Source organism: Canis aureus, chromosome 17, assembly GCF_053574225.1.
Source record: "Canis aureus isolate CA01 chromosome 17, VMU_Caureus_v.1.0, whole genome shotgun sequence".
Classification (NCBI taxonomy): Eukaryota; Metazoa; Chordata; class Mammalia; order Carnivora; family Canidae; genus Canis; species Canis aureus.
The window spans coordinates 56,471,666-56,494,971 of record NC_135627.1 but is presented as its reverse complement, the minus strand read 5'-3'; the positions used below and the strand labels follow the sequence as shown (position 1 = coordinate 56,494,971).

General features: G+C 42.9%; 1 protein-coding gene across 2 annotated transcripts in view; it reads left to right on the top strand.

Annotated features, from left to right (window-relative positions):
• The window catches only part of LCP1 (lymphocyte cytosolic protein 1), a 106,065-nt gene that overhangs the window by 25,432 nt on the left and 57,327 nt on the right, over window positions 1–23,306 (top strand). The gene's annotated exons all lie outside the window — the stretch shown is intronic.

Sequence of the window (23,306 nt, the reverse complement as noted above, 5' to 3'; positions counted from 1 at the left end):
GTCCCATTAGCTTTGCAGTTTGGCAGCACCATGTGACGAAGCTTGCGGAAGGGAACCACCACCCTTTCTCACTCTTTTAGCAGATTGTATTAAGGAGGCCCAGGTAGTGGTGAGCCAAGGTCATATATATCTTGTGTTTCTGTGCTTTTCTTTTTTTTTTTTTAATGTTGCTAAACTGAGATAAAAGCTTATGCAAAAGCAACCCTAGGCACCCCGCAGGTAATGCTATTGATTTTCCTAATGCGTGGGGGAATACATGGGGGAACCTCAGATTCGCCTCTGCTGCAAAGGTGTAGAGACTGTTACTAGAAATCTTTACTATTTTCCAATATCCCTCTCTCCTTTATTTTCCTTTTAAGCATAACAGGTGTACTGAGCAGTTTAATCAGTGTAGATTCAATCGAACATTTTACTGTATAGAAATAACTGCAGTAATCTGTATCCTTATGCTTATAATTAGATTTTTAGAAGTCCTTTTTTAAAATGAAGAGTTGTTTTTGAGTGCACAGTGGTTAAACTACTGAGTGCCCACAGTAACCCAGGGTACCGAAATACTTTCGAGAAAGAGACATTTTCTTGGTCTGAGTTTATCTATTCAGTTATATATACGGTACTGGGGAATGTCTTTACTCTTCACCAGTCATGTGGCTTAAATGTATATACATCTATTTCGTGTGTTTTCATTTTGCTGCATAGAGAACAGTTTTATATTTTCTTAAATGTAAATAAAGATGTTTTGAAGCTGCTTTTCTTTTTACCTCTCATATCTGAAAATTTCATCTCTGTTCTTAACTATTTTAATTATTTCTGGCCAGATACTTAGTTGTTTCTTTTTGTCTTTCAGGATGATAGTTATTTCCTTTATTTGAAGTAGAGATTGATCCTAAGAGTCTCTTTAAAAAAAAAAAAAATTAGAGGTGCCTGGGTGGCCCAGTCGGTTAAGTGTCTCCCTTCGGCTCAGGTCATGATCACGGAGTCCTGGGATCAAGACCCTACATCTGCATCGGGCTCCCTGTTCCGTGGGAAGTCTGCTTGTGCCCCTCCCCCATCTTCTTGTGCTTGCACGCGCTCTCTCTCTCTCTCTCAAATAAATAAAAATAAAATCTTTTTTAAAATAAAAATTTAAAAAGTCATTACTAAAGAAATGATTTAAAAATCATTAATAAGAAACTATCACACAACTTGAATCATAGAATTAAAAAAAAAAATCCTAAATGTAATGAAAGGATAGTGTCTGTTTCTAAAAGCATATTCATGAATTCACTCATTTATTCCAGAATGATTTGTTGGAAACCTGCTATGCATAAAGTACTTTGTAGGTGCCAAACTTTAAACTTTATTAAAACTTAAAATGGTGTGAGGATTTATAATTTTAGACATTGAAATTAAATTTTAAATCATTTGCAAAGGCTTTATCTATAATTATATCTACTTGAGGTTTTTAAAATTTTTAAACTTTTTTTTTTTTATTATGTTGTTTGGGTAGAATAGTGTTATTTATTCACACTACCCCCAATACTTGGAAACAATTGTGTATTTGCTTCAGTGATGGTTTTAGACTGTCCGCACCCAGCAGATAGTAGATATCTGTGTATATATTCTGTGACTATGTCCTTCACCAAAAAAAGGTAAATAATATTTGTTTCCTTAACGTTAGGTTGACTGAGCAACATTGCCTTTGGTGCTGTGGATGACGGAAATGTCAGGAAATGTCAATGTCGGTTACTTATTCTGAGGGAGGCACTGTTCTAAGCCTTGGTTTTGTTTTATCTTCTCTACAATTATCATGCTAATTGAACATTCTAGAACCTGCGTCAAATTTCCACCAAAGGCAGCAGAACACAGCTCAGCTCAGCTCAGCGGGGTTCAAATCCCTGGCTGCCCCTTCTTAGTTCTCTGCCCTTGGACCAGCTGCTGACTTCTCTAAGCCCCTGTGGTTTCCTCACCTGTGAAATTGGGGTAAAGTGGGACCTAACTCCAGGTATTAGGATCTAAGGCAATCATCTGCGTCTAGAATTTAATTTGGTAATGCACACAGACGAGGCCTCATTAGAGGCTAATTGTTAGAAGACAAATGGCCCAGCTGTCCTGGCTGCATTGTCCCTGCTTTCTGTGATAATAGTTGATGATCTATTATCTTTTTTTAAATTTTTATTTATTTATTCATGAGAGACACAGAGAGGCAGAAGGAGAAGCAGGCTCCATGCAGGGAGCCCGACGTGGGACTTGGTCCTGGGACTCCAGGATCACGCCCTGGGCTGAAGGCAGGCGCTAAACCGCTGAGCCACCCAGGGATCCCCGATGATCTACTGTCATCAACAATGTCATCAACAAATGCTGTGTGAATCCTGGGCATTTGTTCATAAAATAGCACACCTAGTTTGCTACTGTCCCCCTCAAGGCAGAGAAGGAAGCCTGCAGCTCAGATTGTAAAACAGGTGCAGGCTCTAGCCAGGTCCTACGGTCTGTTGCAGAGCCTGATACACACACACACCCCCACCCCGGGCTGCAGAGGAACTGCTGGGACCCGAAGGGTCCGAGTGAGTGATGTAAGCGAGGAGACCGTGATTCGTCCTCCACGTGAGTCAGGTCTGCGAGCTCCGCCAGCATTGATTGCACTGGACCGAGTCCATGGTGGGTCTGGCCGGGTGACCCAAGGATGAAAGCCGCCTTGTGCTCAGCACCCGCCGGGCCAGCTGGCTGGAGAGCCTGGCAAAGGTGGAAAAGGCACAAGGGCTGCAATGCGCCCCTCCTCCCAATGGTAGAGGGCAGAGCGTTCTGGAAGCGCCTAATCCTTCCCAGGCGCTTTCTCCTGTGCACGTTCATCTCCTGAGTCCTTGCAACCGGCAGGTATTTAGTCCTAAGTGTGTAAGGTGGGTGCGCTGCACGCCCTGTGTGTAGTCTCCCAAGAAGACCTGTAGCCTTCGGAGCAAAGGTGAGCTGCAATGCTCGGTGATGCCACGCTTCCTTCCGAGGCGCGGCAGCGGTGACCTGCAGCAGCCGATGGCCTTGCCCTCCAAACCGCATCGTTCTGCTCTCTGCTCACGCCCCGGACTAAGCGTGTGTGCTTTATTCTTAAGTGTCACGGGGCTAAACGGGTGTGCGTGTGGGGACCAGGGGAGGGGAGAGTGCGGTGGGTGCATCACCTTCCCTGTGTAGATGAGGAGCTCGCACACCCTACAGCACAGCTGGATGCGGTGGCCTCAGCATCACACATGGGATTAGCGTGCTCTTGACAGCCCTTGGGGATCCACGACAATCAGAGCCCCCCACCTTTGTGTTTTGATGTCAGAGACTTGATGAGGGTCGAAATGAGGAAGTTCCAGACATGGGTTCAAATCCCTGGCTGCCCCTTCTTAGCTCCTCCTCGGCCTGTCCCAGGTCATGGCCTGCCTTGGTGGCACGGGGATAGTTGCTTCATTTCTTCCGTCGGTGGTGCCAGGTGTAGTGATACCCTCCAAGGGAACGAGGCACGCGGTGTGCGGCTCTGTTTGTGAGCTACGGGCAAGACGGGTTGTGGTCCTTTACTCTTCCCTCCCCTGCAGATCCAGGCAGGACACCGACACTTTGATCTGTTTGACGTATTAACATGGCTCTGCGTAAGGCTTGCTTTAAAGAAGCTTGTTTTTTCTTTTTTTCTTTTTTTTAAGATTGTATTTATTTGTTCAGGAGAGACACAAAGAGAGGGGCAGAGACCTAGGCAGAGACATAGAGACATGGGCAGAGGGAGAAGCAGGCTCCCCCCGGGGAGCCTCTTGCAGGGCTCAATCCTGGGAACCCAGGATCGTGACCTGAGCCCAAGGCAGATGCTCAGCCGCCACCCGGGTGCCCCTAAAGAAAAAGTTCTTAACTACAAGCAATTTGCATGCAAACCACCAAACAAGCTGAGACAGCCTGTGCTCCTGCTTCTCGTTGGATGGTGCCTTGCTCTAAGCCATGGAAACTTGCACGCCGTTGCTGGTGGGGGTCCCTTCCTTGTGCTCAGGACCCCCATGCACCCCTTCACTTACCAACCTACCCAGAATCAGACCCATAAGAAGGTCCCTCGGGTCACCACTCCTTTTGGCAGAAGCTAAGGAAACTGGAACATTCCCTTCTTCCTTGACCCCCATTTCCCGAACCCGGAGTCGTGGCATTAAAAAAGGATTGCTTCCAGTGGATTTGTCACTTGGTGTATCACTTTGCCCAAGTGATCCTGCTTGGGAGGAGAAAGGGCATCTCATCCTGCACCCTCAGTCTGGTTATTCTAAGTACGTAGCCGTGGGACACGTGGTGTCCCCAGTGGTGAAGAGATGGCACGAGTGGGGTCAGTGAGGAGCCGAAGTGATGGGCCGCAGTGGCTGCAGGTGGATCCTGGTTTGCCACCGTTTGCTTAGCAGAGATTATGGGGTTAGGAACCAGAAAGGCCGGTTTTGCTAATCTACTGTAAAACGAGCCTCTGCGATGAATTGGAGCAGTGTGCTTTTCAGATCCACACCTGAGGCCTAGACTTGGCCCTGAGTGTTTCCTAATACGTATCATTCTTAAGGCACCTCACTTACGGGTCCTTATTCTTATTCTTATTCTATACGGGTCCTCATTTTGGAAATGAAGTGTTTTCCATAAGGCGAAGACGTGTTGGAGCCTCAAATGCTGTCAGGACGTCGTACAGTTAGTGGACGTGTGGATTTTAAGAGGCCAGACTTTTCCATGAGTTGTTGACATGGGCTGGCTGGAGGATACGGGAAGGGCTCTTGCTGAAATGGGAGGAAGGCCTGTACCTCCCCAGACCTCTCGCGAATGACCTCTGTCCCTTTGAAACATCCGCACAAAGACAAACAGACACCTTTCTCGTAAGAACAAGTAAGGGAACCATAGCACACACGTAGGGGCAATGGGCAAAATGGTAGCCCTTGGACGGCCAAGCACCACGTGGCTGGCTCAGCCCCCCGCCATCGCTCAGTCCTGGGCTCGCAACCGGGCAAAGGTAACTCTTGGCCCTGCCAAGTCAGTCTGCCTGGCACACAGTGGGACAGGGAGGCACCTGACCCCAAAAGGGGAGGCCGGTGCCTCCCATACCAACAAGATACCTCTGCATGCCCCCTGGGGTTGGCTGGGAATGGGAAGTGAGGCCACCCTGGGCCTCAGGCACCTGAGGGACGAGCCGGAGGCCTCCAGGGGTGTCAGGAGGTCCAGGTGCAGCGTACTCAGGCCCCCAAGGCTGGAGAAGGGCAGCAGTGGTTCAGCATCCCCGTCATGGGCGACTTGTGGCCAAGAGGCCAGGAGCATCCACTGTGTCAGAGGACTCAGGCCCAGCAAGGCCACCAAGGGGCAGAGGGCAGGAGTAGGGCAAGGGGAGGACGGGAGTGTCAGGGGCAGGGAGGAGAAGGATGGGCCCATTCCCAAGAATGTCTGTCCCTCGGCAGCCTGGGCTGGCTGAGGTCCCCCAGGACAGCACGGGGTCCCTAGATCCATCTGGCAGGCACCTTTCTTCCAGGTGCCACATAGCACTCATCTGAAATACAAGGGACCAACACTGGGTAGAGTCATGGTCAAGCACAGGAAGTTGGTACCAGGTCACAGAGCCCTAATGAGAAATAGGATCAAGATCCTGTCTCCATTCATGAATTTCCATTCATGAGCAGTCATTGATCAATAACCGTTAGGTGTGGCTAAATAATTATTGAATATCTGGACGTTTCCCACATGGACCAGTCTTGGAGTAAAAATGCCTATAAATATATTTGACTTTTGAGTACTAGACTGAGTAATTTTATTTGCTATTTAATAATATCTAGGGACGTCTGGGTGGTTCAGTGGTTGAGCATCTGCCTTCAGCTCAGGTCTTGACCCTAGCTAGGGTCCTGGGATCGAGTCCCACTTCAGGCTCCCTGCATGGAGCCTGCTTCTCCCTCTGCCTGTGTCTCTGCCTCTCTCTCTCTGTGTCTCTCAGGAATAAATAAATAAAATCTTAAAAAAATAATATCTGTTAAGCTTGGTGTTAACACTGAGTTTGGTTTTTCCATAATCGAATGTAAAAAAAAAAAAGTTTGCTTTATGGATTTCGATCAGCTTTTCCTTCAACTTCCTTATTTTTAATTGAGGATTTTAGTATCAAAGTAATATTTATTGGAAAAAGTAATAGAAAAGTATAGAAAGTAAATGTCTTTTCTTTTTCTTTTTTTAAAGATCTATTTATTCATTCATGAGAGAGAGGCAGACACAGGCAGAGGGAGAAGCAAGCTCCTTGCAGGGAGCCCAATGCGGGATCCAGTCCTGGATCCCAGGATCTCACCCTGAGCTGAAGGCAGATGCTCAACTGCTGAGCCACTCAGGCATCCCAGTAAATGTCTTTCCTATCTTCTCCCCAAACCACTATATTTATCATATAATGGAATTACTATATAATTAATTAATATATAATATATAATAAATATTTACAATTTCACATATTAAATAATTTATAATATATAATTATATATAATTTTTAAGTAACGAGATTACATTGTCCATATTATTTGGTGACTTAGTTTTTTTCATTTATTTTATGTTAGACATCCTATGGGTCCTTATTTATAGACCCACTTTATCTTTCCAATCCAGCCTTTGACCGTACAGGCTCAGAACCTTGCATTTTCAATTTGCCCGAGTATTTTTAAGAAATACTGAATTAGGGGTCTGAAACTAATACATGTGTGTTGTAGGAAAATCCATTATACATATAAACAAAAAACCCAAAAATTCCCTGCAATCCTTTTCATAAAGGCATAACAATTGTCAATATGTTGATATAACATATTTATTTTTTAAAAAATTATATACATACAAATATACATATGTACACATATATGTATTTTAATTTAAAAATAATGTTTCATTGCTACTTCATAACCTTATTGTTTCTTTCAAAAATATGAGAACTTTTTTCCATGTGACGTAAGCTTTTTATTTTATTTATTTTATGATCTTTCTAAAAGGTTTATTTATTTGAGACAAAGAGATCATGAGTCGGGCCTGGGGGAGGGCAGAGGGAGAGGGAGAGAAACAAACAGCCTCCCCAGTGAGTGTGCAGAGCCAGACACGGGGCTTGATCCCGAGACCCCGAGATCCTGACCTGAGCTGAGCTACCCAGGCACCCCTGGCATAAGCATTTTAAAGCTTTTTGATAAAATATCCCCTATTTGTCTTCTAGAAATCCTGGTTTAAGGTCCACCTGCTGTGCGTGTTTATTTCCCTCCATGGGAGCTAATTTGTCCTGAGAATTAATCACTTTTTAATCTTAGTTATTCTTACAGGTAGAAAATAACATCTTATTTTAATTTGTGTTTGATTATTAATGAGTTTAAACATCTTATTTCTCTGTTTATTACCAAGTATAATCTATTATAAATAACTTAACCTAGTCTCTTGCTTATTTTTACATTGTAGTGTTTATTGTTCCGTCCTAATGATTTTTAAGGGATTTTTGTATATTATGGACATCTACTATACCCAGTTTGCCTAACTTGGCTGTTTAAGATGAGAGGTCAAGTGGTTACATATTTGGGCCCTAAAGCCAAACAGACATGGTTTGAGTACAGGCCCCACCATTTACGAGCTGTATGAATTTTGGTCAAATTACTCGACCCTTTAAGCCTTAATAGCTACATCTGTAAAATTGGGACAGTATAGCACCTACCCCATAAAGAGCTGTGAAAATTAAACAAGAATGTCCTCGAAGTGCTTTAACACGGAGCCTGGAGTAAATGCTCAGGAAATGTCAACTTTTTATTTTTTTCTCAACAGCAATTCAGAACCTAATAGTATAAAGGAAATGTCACACCATGACCATTATTATTATAATTGTATGTAACAGGGACTTTGTTGCTAAATTACACTAAAATGGGACTTGTGCTCTTAAAAAAATACATCCATATACAGGTACCTTATATATCCATACGTATATGGTACGAACAGTCATAAAACACATATTTATACGTGTATTGTGTGCATGCCTACATAGGTGTATTATATGAACAGTCACAAAGTTATTTTATACGTGAGCACGTGTAGTTGAATTGGTTAGAAATCGATGCTAGGAATCCCAGTTTAGGTGGCTGCCAGTGCGGAGGTGGACAGCCTCCTACCCATCCCAAATAAAGATGTCAGATGAAATACGTAGCTGAGATGATGGACAGAAAGGGAAATCCTGGTGTTGGAAAGAAAAATAACTCACTGCAGGGAAGTCAGCTGAGGGTGAAGCCATGGTGGTTCCACAGAGGTATTCGATTTGGACATGGGCTTTCAGGGGCGAGGCATTGGGGTTGTACGGTCTACCTGGGAAGTGGGAGAGAGCTCTCTAGTCTGCAGCAGGCAGAGAACTGAAACAAAACACCCTGCATAATATTGAAACCAGAAAATCCACATCCTGGCCAGGAAAGTAGAAGGAGCAAGGGAGCTCGCTGGGCCCCCTTTCAGAAGAGCACTAATCTCTCTCATGGGGGCTCCACCCTCATGACCCAATCACCTCCCAAAGGCCCCATCTCCCAATATCATCACTCCGGGGTCTAGATTTGCACATACAGCTTATATTTCAGAAGACTGTTTTCAGGTACACTTGTCTGTAGGTCAAGAGGGACAGGATTTGATTTAAGCATTTTCCAGAGGAACACAGAAGGATTTCCACAAAAGACCGGGATAAATTAATCAGTGATTAAAATCGGGGCTGTTTTTCTCCTTTGAGATCGTCAAGCATCCTCTTCTATAATTGATTGTCTTGGTCTACATTGAAAATCTGCTGAAGCAGTTAAGCTTTCTCTTCGATGATATTGGCAACGGTTTTAGGTTATACCTTAGCTAAGGTACTGACTCGATAGACCGAAATATTAAATCAGTTCTCCACCTACTCGGTACCTGCGCCGGTGGAGATGAGCAGGGTGGGAGAAAAGCCATGCAGAATGCTTGTATTTTGAGTTCACGACCACCTAATTATTCATTACAAAGGGGAATAAGACTGTAGCTTCACAGTGGAGGACCGTGGTGGACATCACGTGCTCCGTGATATGATGCATCAAAAAGGACCTGTCGCTTATGAGGTATTACTGCCCAAAAATACAAATCTGGTTTATTTGTTTTTTTTAAAAAGATTTTAAAATTTATTTATTCATGAGAGACAGAGAGAGAGAGAGGCAGAGACACAGGCAGAGGGAGAAGCAGGCTCGATGCAGGGAGCCCAACGTGGGACTTGGTCCTGGGACTCCAGGATCACGCCCTGGGCTGAAGGCAGGCCCCAAACTGCTGAGCCACCCAGGGATCCCCAAAGGAATTCATACTTTAAAAAAAATTATTTTAATTTATTTATTGAGAGACACAGAGAGAGGCAGACACACAGGCAGAAGGAGGAGCAGGCCCCATGCAGGGAGCCCGATGTGGGACTCCAGGACCACAATCTGAGCCAAAGGCAGATGCTCAACCACTGAGTCCCCCAGGTGTCCCTAGACCTGATTTAAAGGGTAAGGAGACAGACAAGCCCAAACAAGGGATGGGACATTCTATGACTAACTTTTTCCAAAGTGTTGAGGTGTTGAAAGACAGAGGAAGTATCCCGGGTTCAGGAGATGAAGGGGACATCACACCTAAATGGAATATGGGATCGTGGATGGGTTCTTAGTCCGGAAAAAGAACATTAATAGGACAATATGCTAAATTTGAAAAAGGTCTGTAGTTTAGTTAATAGTGGTGGATCAATGCTAACTTCCTGTTGTTGCCACTTGTACTGTGGTTGTATTAGATGTTAACATCCAGGATCCTGAGATCATGACCTGAGCTGAAGGCAGCTCATGATCAACTGACCCACCAGGCACAGTTTTTCCCTCTCTCTCTGGTAGGAAATTCCAGAATCATAGAAACTTACTGTTATTTCTCCCATTTTAAAAATGACACATGAGGGGCACCTGGGTGGCCCAGTCGGTTAAGTGTCTGACTCTTGGTTTTGGTTCAGGTCATGAGCTCAGGGTCCTGAGATCCAGCCCCATGTCAGGGTCCATGCTCAGCGCAGAGGCTGCTTGTCCCTCTCCCTCTGTGCTCTCTCGCTCTCTCGCTCTCATAAATAAATAAAATCTTTAAAAAAGATTTTTTTTTTGAGCCAGCTCCCTTGAGCCAGCTTCCACTACATTTCTTTTCTTCCTTTGTAATAAATCTCTTGAAATTTATCGTCGCCGTCTCCAGTTTCTTCCCTCCCATTCTTTTGAGGAAGGAGTCCAGCGGGACTTTGGCCCCACCTCTGCCCCAAACTGTCCTTACGTGGTTACTGATGGCCTCTGTGCTTCAGTGGTCAGTTCTCTACCCTTATCTTAGGACTAGCAGCAGCGTTTCAGGGACTGATCCCTCTTCCCAGCTTGCGATCTCTTGACTAGGCCTCTAGGTCATCCCAGGCACCTGCTTTATTTCCTATCCCTCTGAGAGTTCCTTCTTAGTACAACCTGCTGGACCCTCTTCATTTGCCTACCCAGGTATGTTGGAGTGCCTCAAAGCTCAGAGCTTGGATCTCTTCTCTCCTTTCTCCGTATTGGTTCTCTGGGTGGTCTCATCCAATCGCACGGCTTTAAAAACCATCCGCATGCTGCTGACCTCAAACCTAACCCTACAGCGTGGGCCTCCAGACACGGCAGGCCACTGACCCCCTGAAATCTCCTAACTGGGTCCCTAACAGGGCTAAAACGGAGCTCGTACAATTCACCTTCCACCCTCCACCCACCCCAGGCTGCTCCTGTCCAGTCTTTCCACACTGGTTAATGCAGACTTCCCATGGCTCAGGCTATTGACTCTTCACTTTTTCATGTGCCGCAAAGAATCTGTCAGCAAATACTGTCAAAACACACCCAGAATCAGATGACTTCTTGTCATCTCCACTGCTAAGACCTTAGTCCAAGCCACCCTGTCTCTCAGAGATTATTGCAACAGCCTCCCCCTGGTCTTACTGCCCCCAGCTTTCTCTCCTTTGGTTTAATCAGGAGATTTCCTCCCTGCAGTGATTTCTTAGACCACTTAGGATAGGAGTCGACCCCCCATGAGATCAGGCCCTTCTGACCTCATCTGCTGCTACTTTACCTCTCCATCTCTGTCTCATCACATTGGCCTTGCAAACGGCAGGTGCACCTTCCCCTCAGGACCTTTGCCCTTGTTCCTTCTGCCTTGAATCTTAGCCCAGAATCTGTAGGGCTTACTCTGCTTCCACTCCTCACCCTCAGCACCCACTTCTTTCATGTTTCAACTCAAATGTCCCTTTCTTAGTAAGACGTTGCCCGATGGCCTGATTGAGAATTTCAAGCCCATATCGCCCTTCTCTGCCTAAAGGACTCACACATACTATGCACACACACACTTCTGTTCCCCCTCTGTGGTTTCATTTTCTTTCTTCCTAAGACTTATCACTTTCTAATATATTGTACACTTTGTTATCTTGTATATTGTCTGCATCTCCTTGGTAGGATGTGCTCTACAACAGGTCAGGAACTTTTGTCTGATTCATGCACGACTGTATCTCGCATGCCTCTGATTATACCTGACACATGGTAAGTGCTCAATAAGTATTTGTTGAAGAATGAATGGATGGATGCATGAAGCATGAACCTGCACTAGAACTTCAGATTTTAGTGCAATAATAGGCTTTGAACCAATGGAATGGTCCTGGGCCTTGCAACAACTTTTGGCAGCAATTTTCCAGGGTATATTAATTACTCAGATTCCCAGGCTTCTTCAGATTAATGTTAGGCATCCAGTATTTACCACATCAAAGATTGTCCCCTTGTCTCCAGCTGATTACAATGCCAACAGCGATGCTAAGGTAGGTCACGTTCATGTCAACATCTTGCATGATTCATTACCAACCTTTCAGTATCATTTTTACTGTCAAGCCATTTATCCCGTATGTACAGTAATAGTCATTATTTTCTCACCACTATTAGGTCTTTTTTTTTTCTTTTACTATTAGGTCTTTTAATTGTCTCTCTTTTCACTTCCATTATCACCGTGTGCCTCCCCATCAGGTTGTTTCAACATTCTTGAGTCCTTTGCGCTGGTTATATAATGTTTATTAAGGTTAATACTGTTTGTTTATCAATCTGCCATGGATTCCATATTTCTGTACAAACACACCAAACCTGCCTTAGACCAGAGATTATAAGTTAGTGACAATTTTTTAATTCATTGACAATATTTTTATTTTTAAAGATTTTATTTATTTATTTATTCATGAGAGACACAGAGAGAGAGAGAGAGGCAGAGACACAGGCGGAAGGAGAAGCAGGCTTCATGCCGGGAGCCTGATGTGGGACTCAATCCTGGGTCTCCAGGATCATGCTCTGAGCCTAAGGCAGATGCTCAACCACTGAGCCATCCAGGTGTCCTGACAATATTTTTTAAATCAAATGATTTCACATAAAAATCCAGATTTCTGGTTTTTCTTGAGCCATCCAGTTGGCATTCCTTCTGCTACTACCTATGGACAAGACTTCTATTTTCTAGCATGTGTCCATATCTGCTACTCATACTCAGCCCATGTCACGCAGGTTAGTTACCCACCTGGTCCCCGTAGGTGTTTGAGATTGACTCAAACCACAGGCATGGAAATGACTTAGACATGAAAACAACCCTGTGTGCCCATTACTGCCACCTACGAGGGTGGGCAGAGTTGACATCCTTATTCTCAAGCTTTGTTTTCCTGAATATATTCATTAGCTTCAGTAAATCTACTACCAACAGCAATTTTGGAGAGTTCACCCTTCACTCATTCTGGGGCTTGTTTGTTTGTTTTTTTTTTAACTATTATTCTTAATTTAAAAATATATTTTTTGTTTATCTTTCATTTATGCTTCATTTCTCTTGAGTTAAACAGGAAAGGAAAAGGGGAGAGGAGATGAGATAACGAAGGATCCTTCTCCTTCCCATGTTCTCATTCTTCTGATTGGAGTTTGTCAGAGACTAAGCGGCCTTTGAAGGCCGAACCCCTCACAGTGTAGACAGCTGATACAGCCCACTGGAGAGGTAGCCGGAACCACCCAATTACTCAGGTTAAAACGTGGGACCACTTGAGCACATATCTGTCACATTTTCTGGCTACTATATAATTCATCTAAAAGAAGACCTCCGTCTGCTGGTTAGCAAGTGCTCAGCCTACATCTGTAAAAAGTTCGTAGCCAAAGGACAATAAGAAAAGCAAGTTAATTAAATGTCACTGAGGTTCAATCCTGTTTACCTTGGATAGGAAGCAAGAAAGGCAGGATGCAAATTGTCAGGAGTTAGGCTATGAACTCAATAGGAACTGAGAATGGTCTGTTTTATCCACCGCTGTATTCTCAACGTCTTCCAAAAAGCAGGATGAAAGAGGAAAATAGTGGATGAATTTGGACATTGTGATTGTTGCAGGCAGAAACAAGTTTTGAGATTTTTTTGGGGGGGCACTTCCAGGGTCTCACCGATGGAAGCAGATCTTACACATTGTTGTAAATGGAAATGTACTATTCATATCTCTGTTTGGTCCAAGAGACTTCATTTTGAGCCATTTCCTTTCCCTGAATAGGATTCTTCTCAAAATGGTTGGAACCTAAAGTGCATATGCCTTCTCCTTTATTGATACTTAACCTTTACTGGGACAGAAAAACAAGAATAAAATATGGTCCTTTATTATCTAATATGGCCTAAAATAATCTGAAATCTAATATCATTTAAGTATATTCCATTACATGCTGAAAAATTGATCAAATTGGCCTTTCTTCTTTCTTCCCCCTCGTGATGTTAGAGGTCAGTCCTTGAACTGCTCATTTGCTTCTAAGTACTTCCTCCTGGAGAGTTGACCGTGACTCATAGTTTTAATGATCTCTGATGAAGCTCAGATCTGTCTTTGGCCTTGACCTCGCCCCACAGCTCCATCACATAGCTTGCCTTTTGCACTGGTGCGCTCTCCTGAGCATTTGCAGTGTTGCCTGTATGTCATTGTGATCCTGTGGATTTGCTCCTTGTCTTCCTAAAATTCTGCCTAGAACATCCCTCTTCCCTGAATTCCTTAGCTGCTTGACCCCAAAGTCATCCTTGACTCATTTTTCTCGTTCATCCTCTGCACATAGGCTCAGAAACAGTCTTGTGTGTGTCTCTTGCGTCTGCCAGGCTGGCAGCTGTTGCCTCAAACCTTCCTGGTAGCCATGGCCTCCTAAGCCTTCTCCTTCTTTCTGGTCGCTGCCCGCCCCATTCCATTTGTCTGCCACAAGACTACTCTGATAGAGCCTATTCCATGGTCTTACTGTCTACTGCATACGTTTCCTGTGATTCTCTGTACCTTTGTTTTGTGTCTTATGCACAATAAACTCTTCCTACAACATAGTAAATACTTGCTTCATAAAGGGGTGACTGAAATAAGGAAACTGTGTCATATGAATTCACCGAAGAGACGCTGGCTGTGTTTTGGCCGACTATGCAGAGAATTAGCAGCTGATTCATATTTCTATTTAAGGAATGAAGAACTTGACCAGAAAGATTTTCATATTGCAGCTGCAGAGACACAGTAAAAACAAAAACTTTTCCTGTGGGCCTCAGTTTCCTTACCTTAAAATGGAATAAATACCCACTTACATCAAGGAGTGGCTGGAAGTGTTACATGCGATGTGTTAAGGCCCTCAGCATAGGGCACGGGTAGGTGCCAAAGAAATCCCAGGTGAATTGTCATCCAAAAAGATTGATTGAATCAATGGATGAAACTGACTTGACATATTTAGGTATTTTATATAGATCACAACTTGTAAATTCAGATTCCACTAGAATTTGGCACTAGCTAGGACCATCGTGTTAGCTGTGTTAGTCTATTTACTCGTTTACTCTTCAGAGTAGCCCTGTGACATGACATAGGTGGTATTGTCTCCAGTTTACACGTAAGTTCAGCCGAGTAAAGGGGAAATGCCTGGCTCAAGGTCGGTGACATACTCGGGGATCAGGGTTTGTCTCTAAAATTTTGAGTTTCAGGTGTTTTGCTTTTCCTGTGCACCGTGCTCCTCAAATATTTTTCTTATTACCTTTTTCATTTTTGTTTATTTTTGCATTGTTCAAAGGCTCATGACTTCCCAGTCTAATACTTGACTCACACACTCTTTTTCTGTTATTATTTTTATATGCTTATTTTAAAAACTTTGTATATGTGTTCTTGGGGGCTTGGAAGCAGGTCAAACACGATCTCAGCAGCAGCAGCAGATCTGTTTACAAAAGCAGCAGCAGATCTGTTTACAAAAGGAAATATTGCCTTTCCAGCAGGAAGCTGAAGGTAAGTGGTATACATTCATTTTAGCCTGCATTTCCTTTAATGACTCTGTTAATGCCAGTGAATATCTAGGGAGTTGTTACAAACTAATGTTATGCAAATTCTCTACTTTTGAAGTGGTCATAGCTTGCACTATTTCTAGATTCAACTTTTTAATACTTAAAAATATTGCAGGGATAACATTTTTATGCACTTGATATTTTATGAAAATAAAATTTGCAACTAGGAACAGCCCTCTTCCTTTTATACTCTACCTGGCAGTGATAGCCATAATTAGCTTTCGTTGCGCTGTGATCAGGAAGGGGTAGTAAATTCAACATTAAACAGATGTAAAATCAGCTTTTTTTATGGCGGCTGTATATGTAAATTCTCCGGAAGACCCCTCATGCTTCGTGAATTTTAGATACATACTTGAAATTTCTAATTACTTTTGTAATTAGAAAGGCTTAACTTTTAAATCCCACATTGTTTATGGAATCAATTTGCCTTCTCAACTAATCAAATATTTATTGAATTTGTACTATTAGCAATGAATTGCATGAAGTGCTAGGAGAGGGTGCAGTTCCTATACCCCAAAAGCTGACATTTCAGTTGGGTGCAGGCGCATCACATTCCCACACTGTTTGCATATGCTAGTCCATCTGTCTGTAATGTCCTTCATTGCACTTTCCTCTGCTTTGCCTGGCCAGCCTCTACACATTTTTGGAGACTCAGCTGTACATCTACTAAGAGGCCTTCCTGCCTGCAGCCCCACCTCCACATCACTGGTACCCTGGGCATCTCTCACACAGTGTTTATTGCACGGCATTATAATTGTTAGGATGTTTAGTAACCATCCAGATTGTGAAATCCTCGAGTGTATGAGAGGACTCTTCTGGTTTTGTTTTCCAAGGGCCTGGCACATAGTATGGTTCTAGTAATAGCCTGATGAATGAATAAAAATGCTACAAACACATACAGACATGTAGACATAGAGATTAGTGGACAAAGAAAGGTAGCATGCAATAAATGTCAAGAATGACTTACAGACCATACTATAGGTGTCAGAAGAAGAATGAAAAATAAACTGGTGGTCAAGGAAGGATCCCTGAGCAGGGCCTGCCTTGTGGACATGTGACCCATGCCACACAGGGCTTTCTGCTCTGAAGGGCTCCATACTTGGCTCTTGGTTCTCTTGTCAGCATCTAAAAGTTCTTAATCATTTTTGAACATGGAGCCCCACGTTTTCATTTTTCCCTAGGGCCCACAAATTACGTAGCCAGTCTTGTTCTTGGTTCTCAGAGAATGATTCCAATTTATAAAATGGGGAGCGGACGAGCAGGCAGGGAGAGAGCTCATATCTGATAGACATTTGAGATATGTGCCAGGCTTGTCCCACGGTTAACAGACCAGCTCAAGAGCACCAGAGGGCATATGCTGTTAGTATGAAGCTAGAAAAATGGACTGAGGCAGCATTTGCACGTTATCCTAGAAGTGATGAGTAATCTCAGGTGATTAATGAGCAGGAGAATGAGAGGAGGAATGTGTAGCTTGATGAAGAGGAGTATGGTGGGGATGTGCAGGATGTATTAAGGAGCACTGAGAAGGTGCTTGGATAGCTCAGTCGGTTAAGCATCAGACTCTTGGTTTCAGCTCAGGTCATGATCTCAGGGTCATGAGATGCGGTTGCACCTTGGGCTCTGCACTCAGCAAAGAGTCTGCTTAAGATTCCCTCTCTCCCTCTGCCTCTCTCTCCCATTCTCATGCACTCTCTCTCTTAAAAAAAAAAAAAAAAAAAAAAAGGAGCAGTGAGGTAGGAAGTAGTGAATCAGGAAGCTGACCCAAAGTGCAGGGGTATGGTAGTAAGGGTTTAAATAAGGTGGTAGAGGCCCAGAAAGCAGAAAATTGGGAAAGACTATCAGAGAAAAATAGATGCAACCTTGGCCACATGTAAGAAGAAGGGAAAAAGTCAGAGTCAAAAAGGGCTCTGGACTCTCCTGGGTCAGTGATGCACTCCTGGCTGACCTAAGGAAGTGAAGGATGGGGTGCCCAGCAGCTTATTTGTCAGAGGAAGAATGAGTTCAGTTTTAGATGTTTCAGTGCTACCGGGATTTCAATATAGAGTTGCTCATTTTGCAATTATGTATTAATAATTATTCCTGGAGAAGAGAGTTTGAAAAAGGAAAGGAGGGCTAACAGCATCAAATGTTGCCTATTTAGGACATTAACACTAAGTAAAATCTGTTAGATCACAGTTTTATTAATTTATTTTTATTTTATTATTTTATGTTTTTAATTTAAATTCAATTTGCCAACACGTAGTGTAACACCCAGTGCTCATCCCATCACGTGCCCTCCTTAGTGCCTGTCACTCAGTCACTCCATCCCCCCATCCTCCTCCCTTTCTGCAGCCCTTTGTTTATTTCCCAGAGTTAGGAGTCTCTTATGGCTTGTCTTCCTCTCTAATTGTTCCCCACTCAGTTTCCCCAATTTTAGAACAGGGATGAGATGAGCAGCCCAGTAAAGACAGTGTGGGAGTTAAGAAATGGGGTCATCCTTGACTGTATTTTTCTCCTCTATTCAATCTCTTTCTTCCTCTGAATTCAATCAGCTCCCTTTTGTCCTTTCTGCTTACCAGGTTACCAGGCATCCCTGGAATCTGCCCACCTCTCTTTGTCCCACTACTGCTTATCCTCATGTTTCAGGGAGCTGAAGGCCAAGGCCTCTGGAGTGGTCTGATCTTTATCCTTTCTACCCCTGCTCCTTCTCATTGGAGGTGAGGAGTTTTCCTAAAATATCGGTCTGATTACGTCCCTTTCTGTTAGGACACTGTGATGGATTGTGTCCTCCCAAAAAGATATGGAAGTCCTAAATCCCGGTGCTTGTGAATGTGACCTTATTTAGATATTGGGTATTTGTGGATGATGACACTAAGATGAGATCAGAAGGGTGAGTCCTAATCCAATATGACTGTCTCCTTATAAAAAGGGGAAATTTGATACCACAAAGATCTGGGTGATGCCTTTGTGAGAAAAGATTGCCAGTAAACCACCCGAAAGTAGGAGAGACATGGGACAGATGTCCCTCACAGCCCTCAGGAGGAACCAACTGTACTGGCACCTTGATTTCAGACTTTTAGAACCATGAGACAATAAATATCTATTATATAAACCACCCAGCTCATGGTTTGTACTCTGTTATAGCTGCCCTAGGAAACTAGTACAGGTTTTGTTTGTTTGTTTGTTTGTTTTCTTAGTACAGGTTTTAAAATAACTCCCCATTGCTTTCAGAGTTGAAGACCAAACTTCCTAACAGGGCTTAAAAGACCTACCATGATCTGGTCTCTGCTGGATTCTCCAGGCTTTTCTCTTTCTTCGCTCCCAGCCCTGATTCCTTATCTTCTTGTGCTCTTGCAGGAGTACTTTGGTACCACTCAGGATCTAGATGGACCTTGCTTTCTCTCACCTGTGGTCTTTAGCACATGCCATTCCCTTGTGGTCAAAGTACATTTCTGCCTTTTCTTTCCATTTCCTCCTACCAGTCAGCTGAGTCCTCTTCATTTTATTCAATGAACATTTTTGAAATGTCAGAGTGTTTAAAAGCTAATAGAACAGGCACAGCCCTTGGCCTCATGGGCTTCCCAGCCTAGTGGGAGAGCCCATATCGAATGAGGTAATAGTCGACAAGAGATGTGGGCAGAATGTTGGAGGCCATCAAACAGATGGATTCTGGAAAGCACTTTAGCACACACAACAGAGCTGGACCCTCAAGCCTGTAATGGGAGACGCCAACAAGAAGCAATTCAAACCATACTGTGGATTCAGCAAAGCACAGAATTGTGAAGTATCACATACCTTTGAAGGTCATTGTGCAAGATGGAGCTGGAAACCAGGAGGACTGGGAGAAAGCTTATACAAGGAGCAGTAAGACAGGCCTCACCTCATCCTACCCCTTACCTTGCTATACAGAAAAAAAAAAGGAAAATTCAAAGAAAAAGAGCCTTTGGCTATTAAAAAGAAGAAAGGAGGTAGAGGAGGAGGTGGAGAGGAAGGCGAAGAAGAAATAAAATGTTCAATGGAAATTTGAAGAAAATTTGAAATACCTCCCTGACAGTAGACTAGAAAGGCCAAGAGATCGAAAATCGAAGGACAAAAGATAAAAATAAGAGCTGAGGTAGCCTAATGTCCAAATAAATCTAATCTCAAGGGAAGAGAACACAGAAAGCAGAGGAAAGGAAATGAGGGAGAGAGAGAACTTCCCAGAACTGGAATATTTGAATTTCTGCATTAAGCAATCGCAGAGTCTGAAGTGCACAGTGGATGAAAACATCCCTAGTCTAAGGCATATCATAAAACTTCAGAAATGTCAGGCATTAAAAAAAAAAATCTTAAGTATTTTCAGAAAGGAAAAAAAAGGGCACACAAGGGGCCTTAAGTGTGGATGGTATCAGACATTGGTACAATTCCTTCAGAATTTTGAGAGAGAGAATGATTTCCAGGGTGGACTTTCAAGAAAAAGGCTAGATTGTACATGTTTTCAGATGTAAAACATCTCAAGAAATTTATGTCCCACGCAGTCTTTCTCAGGAATGTCCTTAGAGGAGGATGTCCTTATTAAAATAAGGAAGTAGATCAAGAAGATGGAAGGTGTGTGGTATAGAAACAGGAGATCCGACCCAGAGCTAGAAGAAGGGGATTCCCAGTATGATGACAGAGGGAAGCTTCTCAATGGCAGCTGGGCAGAAAGAACCTTAGAAGGCACCTCTCCAAGAAGGATCAAAAGAGAAACAAATTCATCTTCGGATTTTTCAAATTTTATCTTAGCTCTGTTGGAGAGTTTGGTAGGAGTTAGTGATATTTAAATAGAAACCTAGCAAATGAAGAAAAAGATACAAAAGGGAAATATAAACATTGTGCTCCACGCAACTCAGCTATGAATATTTATGTAGTCATTATGAAAACAGAATGATGATTTCACAAAAGTGTTATAATCTGTTTTACAGGATGATGGGAGAGCTAGTGTGTACACCCTGGGGGAGTGGGGGGCAAATCTTCATCTCCCAAATAAGACACACACACACACACACACACACACACACACAATCAGAGTCTGAACAATCCAGACACAGCATAAGCATAGCATCTTAGAAATCTGGAGTAGCAGAAGGAATAGCTCAAACTGTTGAAAATAATTGTTTTGGGGGAATAGGAATTGGTGGTAAAGAAGATGTATGACAGGAGACTGGTGTTTCCTCATAAGCCCTGAGGTGACATTTGACTTCTAAAGCCATGTATGGGGATCCCTGGGTGGCGCAGCGGTTTAGCGCCTGCCTTTGGCCCAGGGCGTGATCCTGGAGACCCAGGATCAAATCCCACGTCAGGCTCCCGGTGCATGGAGCCTGCTTCTCCCTCTGCCTCTGTCTCTGCCTCTCTCTCTCTCTCACTGTGTGCCTATCATAAATAAATAAAAAATTAAAAAAAAAAAAGATTTAAAGCCATGTATGGTTGGCCCTTGAGCAACATGGGTTTGAACCGCATGGGTCTACTTACATAGAGATTTTTAAAAATAGAGTACAGTACTGTAACCATGTTTTCTCGGTCTTAGAATGTTCTTAATAACATTCTCTTTTCTCTAGCTTACTTTATTGTAAGAATACAGTATACAATACATATACCACATAATGAGCTGTTTATGTTATCAGGAAGGCTTACTAATTAAGTAGGCTATTAGCCGTTACTTTTTGGGTAAATCAAAAGTTATACATGGATCTTCAACAGTGTGAGAGGTCAGTGCTCCTGACCCCAGGGTGTTCAAGTATTGCTTTGATTAAAATATTAAAGAAAGCATATGTCTACACAAAAACCTGTATGCAGATGTTCAAGGCAACATTATTCTTATATATCAAAAAAGTGGAAACAACCCTCAAATGTCTGTCAACTAATGAGTGGATAAAGAAAATCTGGTATTTCCATAGGCTGGAATATTCTTTTTCTATAGAAAGGAATAAGTACTGATACATGTTATAACATAGATGAGCCCTGACAAGATTCTGCTAAGTAGAAGATAGGCACTAAAGACCATATCATATGATTCTATTTATATGAAATGTTCAAAACAGGCAAATCTAGAGACAAAAAAATAAGTGGCTGGGGGTTTGAGAAGTGAGGATAAATGGGGAATAACTGCTGATGGGTCCATGTAGGGTTTCTTCCTGGGGTGATGAAAATGTTCTAGAATTGTATAGTATGATGGTTGCCCAACCCTGTTAGTATACTAAAACCCACAATTTCAATTATAAAAGGTGCATTTTATCATTGGTCATATCTCAACAAAGCCATTATTTAACATTGAAGAGGGATTGAGTTACCAGGGGACAGAGTTGGAAGACAAAATCTTTGCCATATAACTTAGTGCATCTTTTATATTTTAAGCCATGTTAAATATATTACTAATCATGAAATTAAAATCTTTAAAATTTAAATGAAGAATATCTAAAACATGATAAAAGAGAATAAAACAACCGACACTCATGTATACAACACTTTTTTTTTTAACTTTTTGTTTTTGCCCAACCTGAACATTTTGCTATGGACGTATTTGAATTCTCCTGTCCACCCTCCTTGATCTCATTGCCCCACTAACTTGCCGTAACTATGTTCTTCAATTGGCATTTATAATTCCTTAGACATATTTTTGTTATAAATACACACACACACATCTATAAATCACACTATAATAGTTGTTTAAGGTGCGTACAAATGTTCGTATTACCCTGCAACATTTGCCTCTCCTCCAAGCTTATATTTGTAAGATGTGTTCTTGCTTAGGCCATCTAGTTCACTCATTATAACTGCTAGATACTATACTGAACAACAATTTATATGTTCACTCGGCCGCCTTTGTTTTTTTGTTAATAAGCAGAGGGACAATAAAGATGTCACTCATTCCCTATCTGAGCACCCGCACTGCTCCAAGAGCCAAGCATATGGCTGGGAAGAAAACCAGCACACATCTGCCCAAAGTTGAGCTTACCATTTTAGAGAAGACGATAAACTTAATGTTAAAATATTGCATGCTAGGAGGTGTTAACTCTGCAGAAAAACAGAGCAGAGAAAGGATGAGCGGAGATGGCCGGGAGCAGCAGAGTTGTAAATAGTTGGGAAATGGTTGGTAAGTGTTGTAAATGGTTGGGACAGGACCAGTCCCATGTTTCTGTGAGAACCCTGCATAGGAAAGCACTCCGGATTCTCACCTTTTTCACAACAACAAACCTAGGTTTACGGGTCAGCCGGGATGCCTCCGCTTCGGAATGTGGGTCAGCTAGATTTGGCCTGGACTGTGGGTTGGGTTTGGATTGGCCTCAAGCATCTCTTCATTCCCCTTGGGCATGGGTGTGTTTTCTTCAGGGTAAATGTCAGACACACGGGAGGCCGGGTCAGATCACCTAAGCATAGTCAAGACCTCTGTTTGTGTCTGGTCCGATGACACTCCAGGGCTCTCGTCCAAGCAAGTTACATGAAATAAGCCTGGGTAGGTTTACCCTACTCACCCTAACCTACTCTAGTGGGAGGGCCCGAAAAGTCTCACAGCAGAGATGGCCGTGTAGAATTCCATAGCAAAGAGGTAGTGAAGAATTGGAAACGATTAAAAAAAAAAAAAAAGAAGGAAATACAAAAATAATACCTAATTCATAGGGCCATTGTGAAGAATAAATGAAATCATGTATGTGCAGAGTTTAGTCCAGAGACTGGTATAAATATTAAAAGACTAGTTAACATTTCTATGTCACTTATTATATGCCAGGCACTGTACCATGTTCTCCACATCTATCAGCTTATGCTAACCCTCAAAATTTATACAATTTATACAATTGTATAAATCAGATGCCATTCTTATTCCCATTTTCTAAATAAGGAAACTGAGGCCAGCGAAATGAAGTGCTTTGCCCAAAGTCACGTGACTAGTAGAGCTGTAGAGCTGGGGTTTGACACCAGACCAGTAGTCCACCGCCTTTGCTCTTGACCACGCCACCCTGCTCTTTCTGTGTGCCTCCCGGACCACCAGT